This window comes from Camellia sinensis, chromosome 4, assembly GCF_055761805.1.
Source record: "Camellia sinensis isolate YWXY chromosome 4, ASM5576180v1, whole genome shotgun sequence".
Lineage (NCBI taxonomy): Eukaryota > Viridiplantae > Streptophyta > Magnoliopsida > Ericales > Theaceae > Camellia > Camellia sinensis.
Genome location: NC_138964.1, coordinates 51,005,152 through 51,019,495, shown reverse-complemented (window position 1 = coordinate 51,019,495; position 14,344 = coordinate 51,005,152).

Here is a 14,344-nt window from a genome sequence, read left to right as displayed (position 1 = left end):
CATAAGCATGCAACAATATGAACAATAACTAGCATGCACAATGCAAATGAACATAGCATACACAAATGCAATGAACAATATGGCATACTCAATGCAATGACTATCATGGCATACTCAATGCAATATGATCATGGCATACACAATGCGAATCAAGAGCATGGCATGTGTAATGCAAACAATAACATAACATGCACGATGCGATGTAACATGGCATATATAATGCTCAATGGGCTTGCACCAAATGTGGGTAGACCTCAGCCATGCCCAAATCAGTGGCCATAACACCCAAAATAAAGGCACAAAATACAAGGCGTGCATGCATAATGCATTGGCCAACCAAGTAGGCCTAAGAACACAACCCTTAAGAAGGCTCAAGGAGTGACAAATGTGAAAGTGTAACAACACTAAATGCACTGAAATTAAGTAAGAAATGATGCCAAATCATTCAAACAAAGCAAGCATAGCATGCAAAGGTCCTTAAAGCATGCAAGCTAATAAAGAGTACCACAAAGGAGGCATGCAATACATGGCACAAATGCATGAACCAAACATGGATAGAGCTGAAATAGGTCAAGCCAATGACCAAAACATGCTAAGTTAGGGGCTCAAAGGTCAAGGCATGCAAGCATACAAGCTAGGCCATAAGCAAGGCAATAATGCACAACCCTTTAAAGCACTTAAATCATGAAAGAAGTGGGAACATAGTCATGCTACATGCTCTAAAATGAAGTATTAAATGATGTCAAATCATCTAAATAGCTCAAAGATAGCATGCATGAGTCATCAAAACACAAAGCTAACAAGGCCAATTGCACTATAGCTATACAAAGCATGAAGCATATGGCAAAGGCAACCCAAAATAGTCCTAGAACAAGTCAAAATGATACTAAAACATGTATGGAAGGAAGCCAAAAGAAGCTAGCATGAAGGGCATAAGGCATGATGCATACAAGGCAAATAAGGTGGATTACACTACACCTATTAAGACCAAGCATGGGATGACTTAACCAACAAAAATCAGAGTTATATCATGGCAAAATAACCCCAAACAAACACTGAAATAATAGCTCGCAAGCTTAGGCATGAAGGCATACGCAATGGTTCATGTTAAGGCATAAAGGGGCAAACCCTCCAACGCATTGAATGAGTGACAAATGCAAGTGCATGACCATGAAACATGGACTAAAATCACATATGAAATGATTTCAAATCATTCAAATAGTCCAAGTAATGCATGCTAGTGGACTTGACACACAAAGCTAACAAGCTAGAATACACCATAGCTATACAAAGCATGGCATGCATGACCAAAACAACACAAATTAGAGCTAGAACATGCTAAAACATGGACAAAAGCTTCTTAGAGTTAAGCCAAAAGCATGCTAGAATGACATGTTAAAGCATGATACACATTAGGCTATTTCATGGAATTGCATTACAAGGGCATGGAGCATGCAAAGGCCAACCAAACCAAACCTTAACAGAGGTATGACATGGAAAAACATCACTAAAAACATGCTGAAATGGACTCAAATCAAGCTAGAATGACATGTTACTTCATGAAACATACAAGACTAGTTTGTGTGATTTACAGTACAAGTGTATTATGTATGCATAGAGTGACAGAACCAAGTAAAAATAGAGGTATGCCACAGAAAAATAACCCCAAATACAAGCTAAGATATAGCCAACATAAACTTAATAAACATGCTCACACATGAGGCATTCAAAGCAAGTATTGAAGACACAAGGAGAGTGGATGACCCTCTCCGATTTGGGACCTCAAAACACCACTTCCACCACTGAAATTCCTCTAAGTTTCAATGGTGATAAGGTCAAAACATGGTGGTCCCAAAAGCTCACAAAGAAGGCACAAAAGCAAGGCCAAACAAGGCCTAAGAGGGGGTATACAACCCCCAACACAAAAGTGACCTTAAACAAAGATCTTAAGCTTGCAAAAACAGAACTTTTTTTAGTTAAGCTTTAAGCTTAAATCAGCATGCAAACAGGTCTAAAAGCTTAAGCAAAATAAAAGGTAAAAGGGGTAGTTGACTCACCCTTGTAGAACCTCTTCAAGGCTGCAACTCCAGCAGCTTTCTTGGATCAAAACCAGTCCAAAAGCACCAAAAACAACCTCAAGAAGCCTCAACAACAAAAGGATGGTGTTTGAGTGTGTTTGTGTGCAAAAGTGTGATAAAATGACACTTTCAAGGCACAAAATGAAGAACAAGAGCAAGATAGATACAAGTCTGTATGTATAACTCTCAAGCCTCTAAAATCTGAACCTGGAGGAGGGAGGGGGAGCCTCCTTCTTATAGAGAGAAAAAGCTCAAGCTTCTTGAAGAAGCTAAGGGTTCAAGGCCATCCCTCCATACACGTATATGGAGGATGGTTCTAGCGCTTTCCAGCTGTACCAGCTAGCTAAAAATATCTCCAAAAAGGTAACAAAAAGCAGCCGACCACTTGAAGTGGTCCGCCAGCTACTTAAAGTGGTCGGCCGACCATTTCAAGTGGTCTCCCAAGACAAAAACTGGTTGGCCATGGTAGGAGAAGGTCAGCATCGTGAAAACAATGCAGTGGTGTGGTGGCCAACCAGAAAAGGTGGCCCAAAGACCAAGGAGACCAGTTGGCAGACCAGAAAACTGGCTGGCGAGAAGAAAAGTGGTCTCCAAGTGGAAGAACTGGTCTCCCACCCTTGTACCACCTTCCAAACAAGGAAAACAAGGTTTGTACCAAAAACAAACCAAAACGGACGCAAGACGAAAGTTCGGGAGGCACAGCGCGCAGCCGGGAGCCTCGAAAACTAGTCTGCGGGCACCAAAAGTGGTTTGCGACCACAAAAGTGGTCTCCCAGACCACAGTGTCCCTCTAGGCAGAGGAAACCGGGTGTGGTTCAAAAACCACACCAAACGGAGAATGTTAAGCGGTCCCAAGACAAGGCGTGCGGTCGAAGGCTCCAAAAATCGAAAACTAGTCTCCAAACGGGAAAAGTGGTCTATGACCACAAAAGAGTGGTCTACAAGACTTCCCCGTCCCTTAGGCATGGAAAACAAGGCTTGGTCCACAAATCGAGCCGAAACACAAAGAGTTCAGAGGCCCGGAGGCAAGGCACTCAGCTGAAAGCTCCGAAACCTCGAAACGAGCACAACATGCGCAATCACCGAGCGCTCCATTGATGACGTCTGAGTCTTAAGGTTAGTCAAAAATGGGATGTCTACAGGTATGTTGGGAAGTTTAGATTGCATGCATTGAAAGTGGAAAAATTGTTTGACGGCATAGCAAGGTCAATATGTAGGCCGTAAGAAAAAGCCAACCATAATTCTTAAAGCTGTAGCTTCTTATGACTTACGGATTTGGCATATATTTTTTGGAATGCCTAAATCACACAATGACTCGAATTTCTTGGATCATTCGCTTTTATTTTCTGATCTTGCCTAAGGGAAAGCTCCGCCTACTAATTTCATAGTTAATGGACACACTTACAATATGGGTTATTGCCGGTGGTATATACCCTCCATGGGCAACACTGGTGCAAACAATCTCTTCTCCCCAAGGAACAAAAAAGCAACATTTTTCTATGATGCAAGAGTCGGCAAGGAATGATGTAGAGCAAGCATTCGGAGTGCTCCAATCTCGATTTGCAATTGTAGGTGGTCCAGTACATTTTTGGGATCCCAAAATCCTTGGTAACATGATGAAGACTTGCATTATATTGCACAATATGATTGTCGAAGATGAGAGAGACTCCTATCTTGATTTGGATTATGAAATATCATCAAACACCTCAGCAGTAGTATTGTCTACTACCAGTGACAATGACTTTGAATTGTTTGTGTCCCGTCATTTAGGTATTAGAGATAAGAATACATATCATGCCCTCCGCAATGATTTAATTAAACATATGTGGCAACTTCATGGTGAAAAGTAACTCGACCGTGTAGATAAGAGGATGAGCTGTTTGTTGGCTTTTTTGATTGGGAGGTGTTTAGGGTGATTGATTTGTCAATGTTTGTTGTTGTTTTGGTAGTAAAGATGGTCTTACACCTGTACATATATATTAGTTTTGCAACTAAATGCATGAAATGAATATATAATGTTTTTGGATATGGTCTTATCTTATTCTAGATGATTATTGGGTTTCATTATTTTACTTTATTTTTCGCAATTGACATTTTACTCTTATCTGCCTTTTATTTGTAATGCATAACAGTTGACTTTACATCACCAATTTAATTATGGAAACAAGTTAATTACCGAAATTTTATTTAAAGAAATTATACTTTGTATCTAAAGGATTATTGATCCTTCAATAATACTCAAAATCCACTTTACTGTCAATATACAATTTATTGATCTAAAATGACACTGACCTTTTTCATTTATATGATGATAACAGTGTGTAATTTGTTTACCCTCTGCAAAACTATTATTTGTTATTACTTTGATATTGAAAATAGCACATTTTTTCCACCGTGGTCCATTGGTTCATACCAAAAAAAAAAAAAAACCACAAAAGAAAATAGCATCAACTACTGTCAAATTGTAATTTGGAGAAATAGCATCAACTATTGTCAAATTGTAATTTGGAGATTTACCATCTCCACATTACAATTTGACAATAGTTGATGCTATTTCCTTTTGTGGGTTTTTTTTTTTTTTGTTTTTTTGGAATGTACGTCAGTCATGCATTTTGAAGTTGATGGGAACATCAATGTATGCATTGTCATGTTCTGCCAGCCTCAGAACATTGAATTGGCATTATGAGGCTTAAAACCATTCAAGGCCACACCTCATTCAATATGTACATCTACCTCATTGATTATAATATACTGCCTCACTTATCTATAAAGCAACATCACTATGTCAGTATGTTTGTGCTTGGATGAAAACAAGAAGCAGCACCACAATTGCAAACCGAAAGCAGAAAGTAGAACAAGAAGCTGCACACAACCAGTCGATCGGAGAGACATCGGGTAGGATGACCGACCGGTCAACCGGTGGCTTCACTCTCCACTTCAACTGCAAATAGGCTCCAGGGTTGAGGGTTCATCCTTTCTATTCCCTTTTCTATTGCTTACCTTTTCACCCTATTTTGCTTACCTTTTCACACCATTTTGTAACTATTATGTTCTTTGACATTTTTAGATAGTCATGCCTAGAACCAAAAGAGCAAGAAACGAACCTGGACCATCCTCCAAACCTGCTCCATGTCAACAACCGCCTCAACAACAGTATCCAACTCAAGATTTTCTAACTTATAGTCATGAACAAGCCTTTCCAAACTTCTACAACAGACCTATTGTCACTGGTAGAAGGCTAAATCTTGCTCCTCAATATGATGCTCTGTTGGTTACCAAACTTGAAACTGTGGTGTGGAGAAATTTGATCAATTTACCATAGAAGGTATATCCTGGTCTTGTTTCTCTTTTTACGTTCACTTGGAATGTATATCCGAAAATGATGGAAACTATACTATTAAGTCTTATGTGAAAGGTAAACACATAGAATTTGACATACCCACTTTGGCACGAATTATTGGAGTTGAGCAAGGGAAGATGCAACTCTACTTTCACAATGAGTATGAAATGATTGATATTGTTGGCAGCATAACTGACTATATTTTTCTATTTGTGATAGCAGATTTACTAGAAGTAATTTGCAAGCAAGACATTTTAAACCCCGCCTTTGTATTCTCCACTGATACATAATAGAAAATGTCACTACTAAAGAAGGACATTTTGATGATGTTCTAGTTTTTAATGCTTATTTGCTCTAATATTTTGAAATTGGCCGCAAATTGAATTTATCCTATATACTCATGAAAGAAATGGTGGTTGCAAATCTTAATATCAGTGGTCGGTCATTAGGTTTTGGAGCTCTACTTACAAAAATTTTCAAAGTTTTCAAGATCAGACTTGTAGGTGAAGCAGAAACAAAATTATCAGCTGCGATTTCAGAGTACACACTCACCTGAGCTAGCGGTGGTGATCTGTTATTGCAAAGTCTGAATGCTTCAAATGCTCCAAATGCACCAACAGATGATCCCTAACATGATAAGAATGCCATGCCACCACCTTAACAACCTTAATACTGGACTAATTTTTTGTCTATGGAATAAGAACTACACAATCAGCGCATTCAATGAGAACAACACATGGAGAATCAGTCTGATGCATTTGGCACCGCTCAGAACACATTAATTCAACAATTTGGTGAGTTTCGTGTGGACATTGAAAGACGTTATGAACAAGAAACCAATCGCATTGAGCAAACTGAGCACTGAGTGACTGACATCTACCATCACTACTTCCTTCCACCACCACCTGACACTGACCTTTGAAGTATTGACGGAGAGACTGGATGTAGTTTCACTATATGGTGTTTTTTTTTATTTTTATAGATGTAATACTAGTTTGTGTTTTTTTTTTTCCCCATGGATGTACTACGAGTGTGGTTTTTTTTTTTCCTTTTAATGGATGTACTACAAGTGTGTATGTAGACACCCCATTTTTGATCGTCCTCAAGACTTGGTTGTGCTTGCAGGTACATCCAGTGACAAGTTTGATTGCTCGCCGAGCACTCGAATTTCGCGGCGGAACGTCACAGGTTTGAGCTTTCCAAACCCTGTATCCTTTATGTCCCATTTTTGGACCATGCTTTGGTCTCTCCATAGTGCTTTTTTTGTGCACTACCGGCCATGAAATGCCACTGCCGGCCATCAATTTATGCCTGCCGGCCACCAAAGTTTCAACAGATATTTTTCTGATATTTTTAAGCCAGCTGTTTGTAGGATAGACCATCTGCACCCACGTGGATGGCTGGATCTTTACAAGGAGCTTTTGTATCTTCTATATATAGGGCTCATCTAAATGCATGCAAGGGGTTAGAAAATTTTGGCTGAGATATTTCTTCCTCTCTCTCTCTCTCTAGAATTCTCTCTCTATATATTTTGTGCTTGAAATTGTGTTTTCTCTACACATTTGCACTAGCACCCTTAGCCAAACACCTTGACCTTGGACTAGAGGTTCTTGGAGGCCTTGTTTGAGCTCCTTGGAGTGGTTTTGGCTCAGAAATTTGGCTGATTGCTTATTGTTTCAGTGCTGTGCTTCAAGGGTAAGACTTTCACCCTTTAAGCTTTGTTTTGTTTGCTTGGTTTGGAAACCTTTGCATGTTGTTTTGGGCCTATTTGTCAACTAAAAAAACCTCCATTTTTTAGTGTTGAAAATGGTTGTCTGAGGCTCCTTTGGGGTTTAGGGTGTTCTCCTCTCTTTTGTAGCTTATTTGCTAAGCTTTGTGCCATGTTTAAAAGCCTTTAAAACAATCTCTTTTTGGCCTTTTAACCACTGAAATCCAGGGGATTTTTAGTGGCAAAAACTTGGTTTTGAGGTTCAAAATAGAAGGGGGTGGCCTCCCCTCCTTGTTTCTCCTTTGCATGTGTTGATGGCTTAGTAGTTGAGCATGTTTTTCTACCATCTCTTGACTTGATCTAAGCATGTTTTTGTGACTTTTTTAACATGTTTTAGCTCTATTTTTGGTTGGCTTAGCCACTTCTTACATGCTTCTTGCACTTGTAGTGTAATCTTACTCACTAGCCTTGCATGCTTGATGTTTTAGCTCATTATTCTAGCATGTTTTGGCTCCACTCCAGCATGTTTATGGCCTTTAGTTAGCATGCTCTAGCTCTATTTTGAATAGCTTTGGTCATGCATGCCTTGCTTTGTATAGCTATAGTGTTGTTGGCCCTTGCTAGCCTTGTGTTTTGAGGCCTCTAGCATGCTTAGCTTGTGATGTTTGCATGATTTGACATCATTTAGCATGTGTTTTCAAAGCATGTTTCTCTATCACACACTCACATATATCACTCTTTCATTGTGTTTGAGAGTCGTGCCTTATGCCTTGTTTGTGAGCCAATGCATGAACATGATTTTCTTGTTTTTCATGATAATATCTCAGCACATTTTGGCCACTGTTTTGGCATGTTTGAGGTCTGTTCATGGTTGGTTTGATCATTTGAGCATTGTATTGCATGGTCCTAGTGTTGTATCCTTCACTTGTTTTAATGCTTAAGTCTCCTAACATGTTGTACATGAGTTGTTTGCATGTTAGAGTCTTGTATTTCATGCCATTTCAGCATTGAAATTCTACCATCTCCCTCACTTCTTCATCTTTTGATTTGTTTTCAGGTTTGGTTAGTCCTGGAGTTGTGCTTAAGCCATGGGATTGAGGCTTATGCTTAAATGGCTTTAACCCTCCCTTGAGGGTTCCTCCTAGTCAAAGGCATGACTTCTCTCATGTCTTAAGCCATCTTTTGATTGGCCATCCTCTCATTAGAGGACTTTCACATTGGACAAACCAACTAATGAATGGCTTGGTAATGTAAAATGTGTAAACAAGAATTGAATCAAGTAAAATATGCCAAGATAAGCATGTTGAATGTGCATTACATTGTGTTCAATCGGACGTTATATTGAACACAAGGTGTATTGGTCCATTTCATACTCAAAGTGATGAAAATGAGCCAATTCCCTTTGTCCCCATTACCTTTGATCATCCATGATAAGGTAGTGGTCCTAGAGTCTTGTTTGTCTTGCATTTATTGAATTTGTGCAAGTTGAATCTTTAGCCATCATGCATTGTATGCTTGATTGATGGTCTTGGATCCAATGGTGCCTCTCCCTTGATGTTTTGAGATGATAAGGAGGGGCATAGTACATACATGTTCTTGGGAGACCTTCCATTTTTCTCTATTTTGTGCTCTATTGCAGTTTGGTGTCACAGCACACCAGTGGCTGGCAGTGCCACACTAATGGCCGGCACCCCTACATTGTTGGCCGACAGAGGCATGCTATTGGCCAGCAGATGGCCGGCAGGCACCATTCATGGCCGGCAGGCCACTGGTGCACTCCACAGCATTGTTTTGGTAAGATTCAGCAGTAAATTCTCAAGGACACCCTGCAAATAGAGCCTCTAAAGAGCAAATCGGAACGTGTTTCGAGGCGGCAATCGGGGCATGCATGTTCAACTTCTTCAAACAGAGCTAAAGTAGTATAATTTAATGCTTTACTTGTTAGTTAGCATTAAATTTGTAATTTATTTAATTAATTTGTTAATTGGTTAATTGTTGTAATAATTAGTAAGTAGTTTGCTAGTTATTTGATTGATTTGTAATAATTAGTCTAATTAGCTTAATTAGATTAGTTGATTAGCTTAGCGTAGCTAGCTTAGCCTATTTATTCGGACCCTCCGTCGAGAGGGCACATTGTTGTAATAAGCGTGCGTGAGTGTGTGCATGTCTTCCAACCCCACGTCTTTCTCCCTTTTATTTACCCGCTTTCAGTGGTTAGATTAGGGCACGTTTTGATTAGCATACCTTATGCTCGCATGTTTGCATCATTCATTTGTTTTGCATGCACCGGGCTGAGTGCATCATTCAAACTGCATCGTATTTCAATATGCTTATTTGAATACGTGTTTCAAAGCATGTTATCAAGTGTTGCATTCATACGCCATCTTAGATAGCCGAGCCTATTTTAGTTGCATTTTTGCATGCGTTGCATTAGGTACTTAACATAGTTAGGATCATGCATTGTTTCTAACTTGTTTTTTGTTTTGGCTTGGAGTACATTGTAAGTGTTTATGCTTTAGCGTCTATGCATGATTGTGAGTGTTGCCATGACAACATGCTTGCCATGAGGCTATTTGTTTAAGTGCTAAACTACATGAATGCCTGTAGATGAAGGCTTTATTGCTTAAATTGGAACAATTCGATAAATGCGAGTTTTAAGCCCACTTGAGGGTGGCAAATCCGCATTTTAAGCCCACTTGTGAGTGGCACTTTCAAACCATTTTTGAAAACAAACTTGAGTTGTTTTGTTCTAATTCTTGCGATTTTAGTCTATACATGTATGCTGTGTGCATCACGTAGTAAAGTTAGCTAATAATTAGAATAAAAACACATGTGTTTATAAAACAACATATCATGCTTAGTAGAGGCCGATCCTTTGATCGAGCAAGCGGGGGTGCTCATTTCAAGACATTCCCCTCTCGTACCCAAGTTCCCGAGCCGAGGCAACTTTGGTGATGACGGATACGTGGCCTTTGGCACGAGTCAAGGTTTCCTAAATTTCCCAAAAATAAAATATTTAGGTGGCGACTATGTAATCTGGCAAAGCAGTCCATGTTTGGCGCTTTTTGATTCAAAATTGATTTTTCAAAACCAATTGCTAGATTTGGACTCTTTGGTGATTTATCAGTCTTACATTGCACTTTGTGAGATTAGATTCAGAACCGTGATAGGAGTCCGAACTGTAGTAGGAGACCAATTCGAGCCACTCCGAAAGGGGGCGCGCGAAGAAAGTCGAGTCCACAGTGTGTGGGTTTTTTTTTTTTTTTTTGGAGGGGGGGATGTACTAGTACTATGTGGTTTTTAATTTTGAATGGATGTACTATTTGTGAATGGTGAACTTCAAATGTGTCTTAACAACCATAAAAAATAAAATAAAAAATAAAAAAACCTCCAACACTGTTGCAATAGATGACATTTTGCAAGTGATACACATTGTTGCCTCACAAAAACACTGTCACTTGGAAAATAAAATAATAATAAATGTTTATTTTGCAAAACAGTTGCAATAGATAGCAATAGCAATAGGAACCACAATATTCTACAATATGAAATAGGACTTTAGGACTCAATTGCAAAAAAATCTGGAAAAAAAAAAAATCTACAATATGAAACAGGGCTTTGGGCCTCAATATCCTACAATATCCTACAATGCCTTTAGGCCTCAATTGCAAAAACATACGAAAAATTCCATATATTATCATATGTCTCAAAATTTTCATAGCTAAATATTTTAAATAACTTCCTATATTTTATGAGGCAAGTTGTTATCAGTAATAACTATTTTTCATCATTATTTATTTCTAAAATAAAACAAAAAGTTAAGAAATATCCTTACTATGAGCAAATCAATAGTAAAATAAGTTTCACATCATTACTATAAGAAGATCATTACTAAAACACTTAGAACATTCAATTACTAAAACAATAATAAATTAAACAAACAAATATGAAACTAATTGGGCTAAAAAAAGTGGTCTTCATAAAATAGTCAGGCAAATCTATTTGTTGATTGAAATAAGATTTGTCGTTGAAGCTCTTCATAGTAGGACATTTGCATAGGATTTAAATTGGTCATATCCATTGACATTATTTTATGCTCCTCATTTCATTGTTCTCTTTCATTCATCATAGATAATATTTTCAGTTGTTCCTTCCTGTCCTCGGCCTTTCTTCGACGTTCTATTGCCTTTTGTTCACGTTTTATCACCTTTTGTTCATCTCGATCAACACTTCTAGAGGACATAGTTGACAGCACTTCAACAATTTTAGACTGGTTGGCCGCCATTTCATCAAATCTAACATCATGACTTGCTTGTTTCTTCAACTTTTCTTTCGCAGCCTTAGTACCAATTGATCGTGTTGATGTACTACTCCGTTGTTGGTCCAAATATATATTGTTGTTGGGGTCCGACGCCTCACCTTCAGTTGCTGGAGTCGAATCTAGATTTGCTAGTGGTGTGGTAATATTGCCTCGTGTTCTAATTTCATCCCACTTACAACTTTGGCGCAAAATTTCCCAACTTATATCAAATGTGAAGTATTTTTTTGGATTGCATGACACATGTGCTTAGTTTTAGCAACTTGAAAATGAAAAACATAGTAAGTAAAACGAGTAGATAAAATCAGAAAATATATATAGTATAACAACCAATAAAAATTACCTTGTCTGCCTCATGTGTTCCACTTTGTTGCCTCAATTGAATTTGTTCAAGAAAACCACAAAACTTATTAATTGACTTTTGCATCACAGACCAATGATAAGACAAAGAAATACAGTTTCAATTTGATTGACCATTGTAGAAACCCTATCTTTGACAGCCCTTAAGACTTGGGTGCTTCATTCCAAACACCCGATGATGAAATGTTATACTGTGCCATCTTTCGAATCTTCAGCAAAAGAATTCAATTTTGAGCTTTGAACCCAAACCTTGTATCCTATTTGGACCAAAACCTATTTTTCTAGCCTGACCACTCAAAAAGCAGCAAGACCAAAAAGGTGACTGGCAGGCCACTTTTTTTGGTCGGCCGTACATCCTTTTGGCTAATCGGCCATGTTTAGCGAAATAGATATTTTCCAGCAGCAGGCTGCTCCCATGTACGGGATTTGGCCAGCTACTTTCTTTTGGAGATATTTTCATTGGAAGGCGGTTGAAAATCTATAAATAGGCCATCTCCCTTCAGAATTTAGGGTTAGAGAATTGTTTTACAAGCTTAGGAGTTCCTTCAAAGCTCTTTCTCTTAATATTCAAAATAGATACACTATAGATACACCGTTGAAGCTCAAACTTGAAGCTTTTTGTTGAAGCTTTGAGCCTGATTTCAGATACTTAAGATTGTTTGGATTGAAATTTGTGAATCAAGAAGCTCTCCCTCTTTTCAAGTGGTTGATCTTTGAACTCTCTTTCATCACCTTTTCTTTTACTCTTTGCTTTTCTTTTCTTTTCTTTTCATAATATACTATTTTTTAGAGTGTTCTTAGCCTTTAAACTGTGATTTAAACATTGTTGAGGTGGAAGGGTTAGCTACCCTTCCATAGGCTTATCCATAGTTGTTCTCTCTTTGTTTTCTCCATACTTTTGCCTTCTTTTCTTCACTTGTAGATCAATTTTAGCACCGTTTTAAATAATTTTGTATGAATATGGAATGTATATATGTGTTTAAAGCTTTAAATAGATAGCTTAATTCTTGAATCTATCTATTTTCTACAAGTTGTTGTAAGCTCTCTTCTAGTTCCCTCTTCGAAGCATGGAAATGGATGTCTCATCCATATTCCATGAGTAGGAAGATGAGCATACAACAACTCTTTATAGCATTCATTCATTTGCTTAGTATTGTTTTGATTTTTCTTTGAAGCCATATGAGAGCTCTTTCATCGGAAGCATTAGAGACTCTCTTCTAGTTCCTTTTGAAGCATGAAAATGGATTTCAATCCATTTTCCATGAGTACGAAGAAGAGCCTATTTGCTTTCCTCAATGATGCAACCTCTTGCTTGTAAGCTTTACTTTCAAGAATGGCTTTCTCTAAACCTATTCTCTCTAATTTGAGTACTCACTTACTCTTATTTTCCATGAGATAAAGTAAGTTTCATGCCATCTCTTTGAATGCCTCCTCATCTTAATTTTCCTTAGCTTTGTATTCATTGATTTCCATCCCATTGCTGCATTAATCATCATCTAAATACCCTTGGGATGTTTGATGATTTGTGAAGCACACATACTCTCTCATTGAAAATCTTCATGACAGGAGGGAACAGGAAGGATGAACATCCTTTGAAAACCCTCTGTTTTTGCTCTGTTCTAGTTCTGTTGCAACAGGTGTTTCTCTAGAAGAAGTGGCTGGTCGGCCACCATCTTGTACTGCCAACCGGTTCATCAGGTCGCGCGGCCACCTTATTTGTACGGCAGTGGGGGTCTCTCAGGAAAATAGAGCAGATCCTGAGGTCCAACATATAATTGTTTGCTGACTGTGAATAGGGCAGATTCTAGCAATAAGTAGAGGGGGTTTCTTGAGGATGTTCTTACTTACGTATGTACGATTTTAGATTGGTTGCTTTGAAATTTCTATTTGTAATAATTAATTAATTCATTTGTTTGTAATAATTAGGTAATTAGGACATTCGAACCCTCTTGAAAGAGGGCAAGTTTGTAATGCTTGATGTATGTCTTCCAACCTCTATTTCTTTCTCCCTTTTATTTACATGCTTACCGTAATTGTATAGCATCATATTTTCTCTTATCATTTCCATGCTTTGTATCCATTTTTGCATGCATTAAGGTTCGGCTCATCATACTTGATATCATACTTGAATACGTGCGTTGCCGCATGCTTTGAGTGGATTCATATAACATGTTCATAGCCGAATCAAGTAGTTGCATATTTGTATGTGTTACATTAGCCATTTTGCATATTAGGATCATGCATTTTCCTAACCATCTTCTTTCCCTTGGCTTGCCTTGTTTGAGTACTAGGTGAGCATTTTCTGCTTTAGCATATCACATATGTGTTTGTATTTCCATGTCGAGCATACTACCATGAGACTACTCGCTTACTTGAAATATCTCTACGAATGCATGTGGATGGAGGCTATTTTGGTTAGATTGGAATGACTTTGATTAGTGTACATCTGAGCTCACTTTTGCTTTGAGTTGCACATCTTCAAAATTCTTTTCAAAAAAGCATGAAATCAAAGCATTCCAAAGTAAGTGACGTGGTCTATA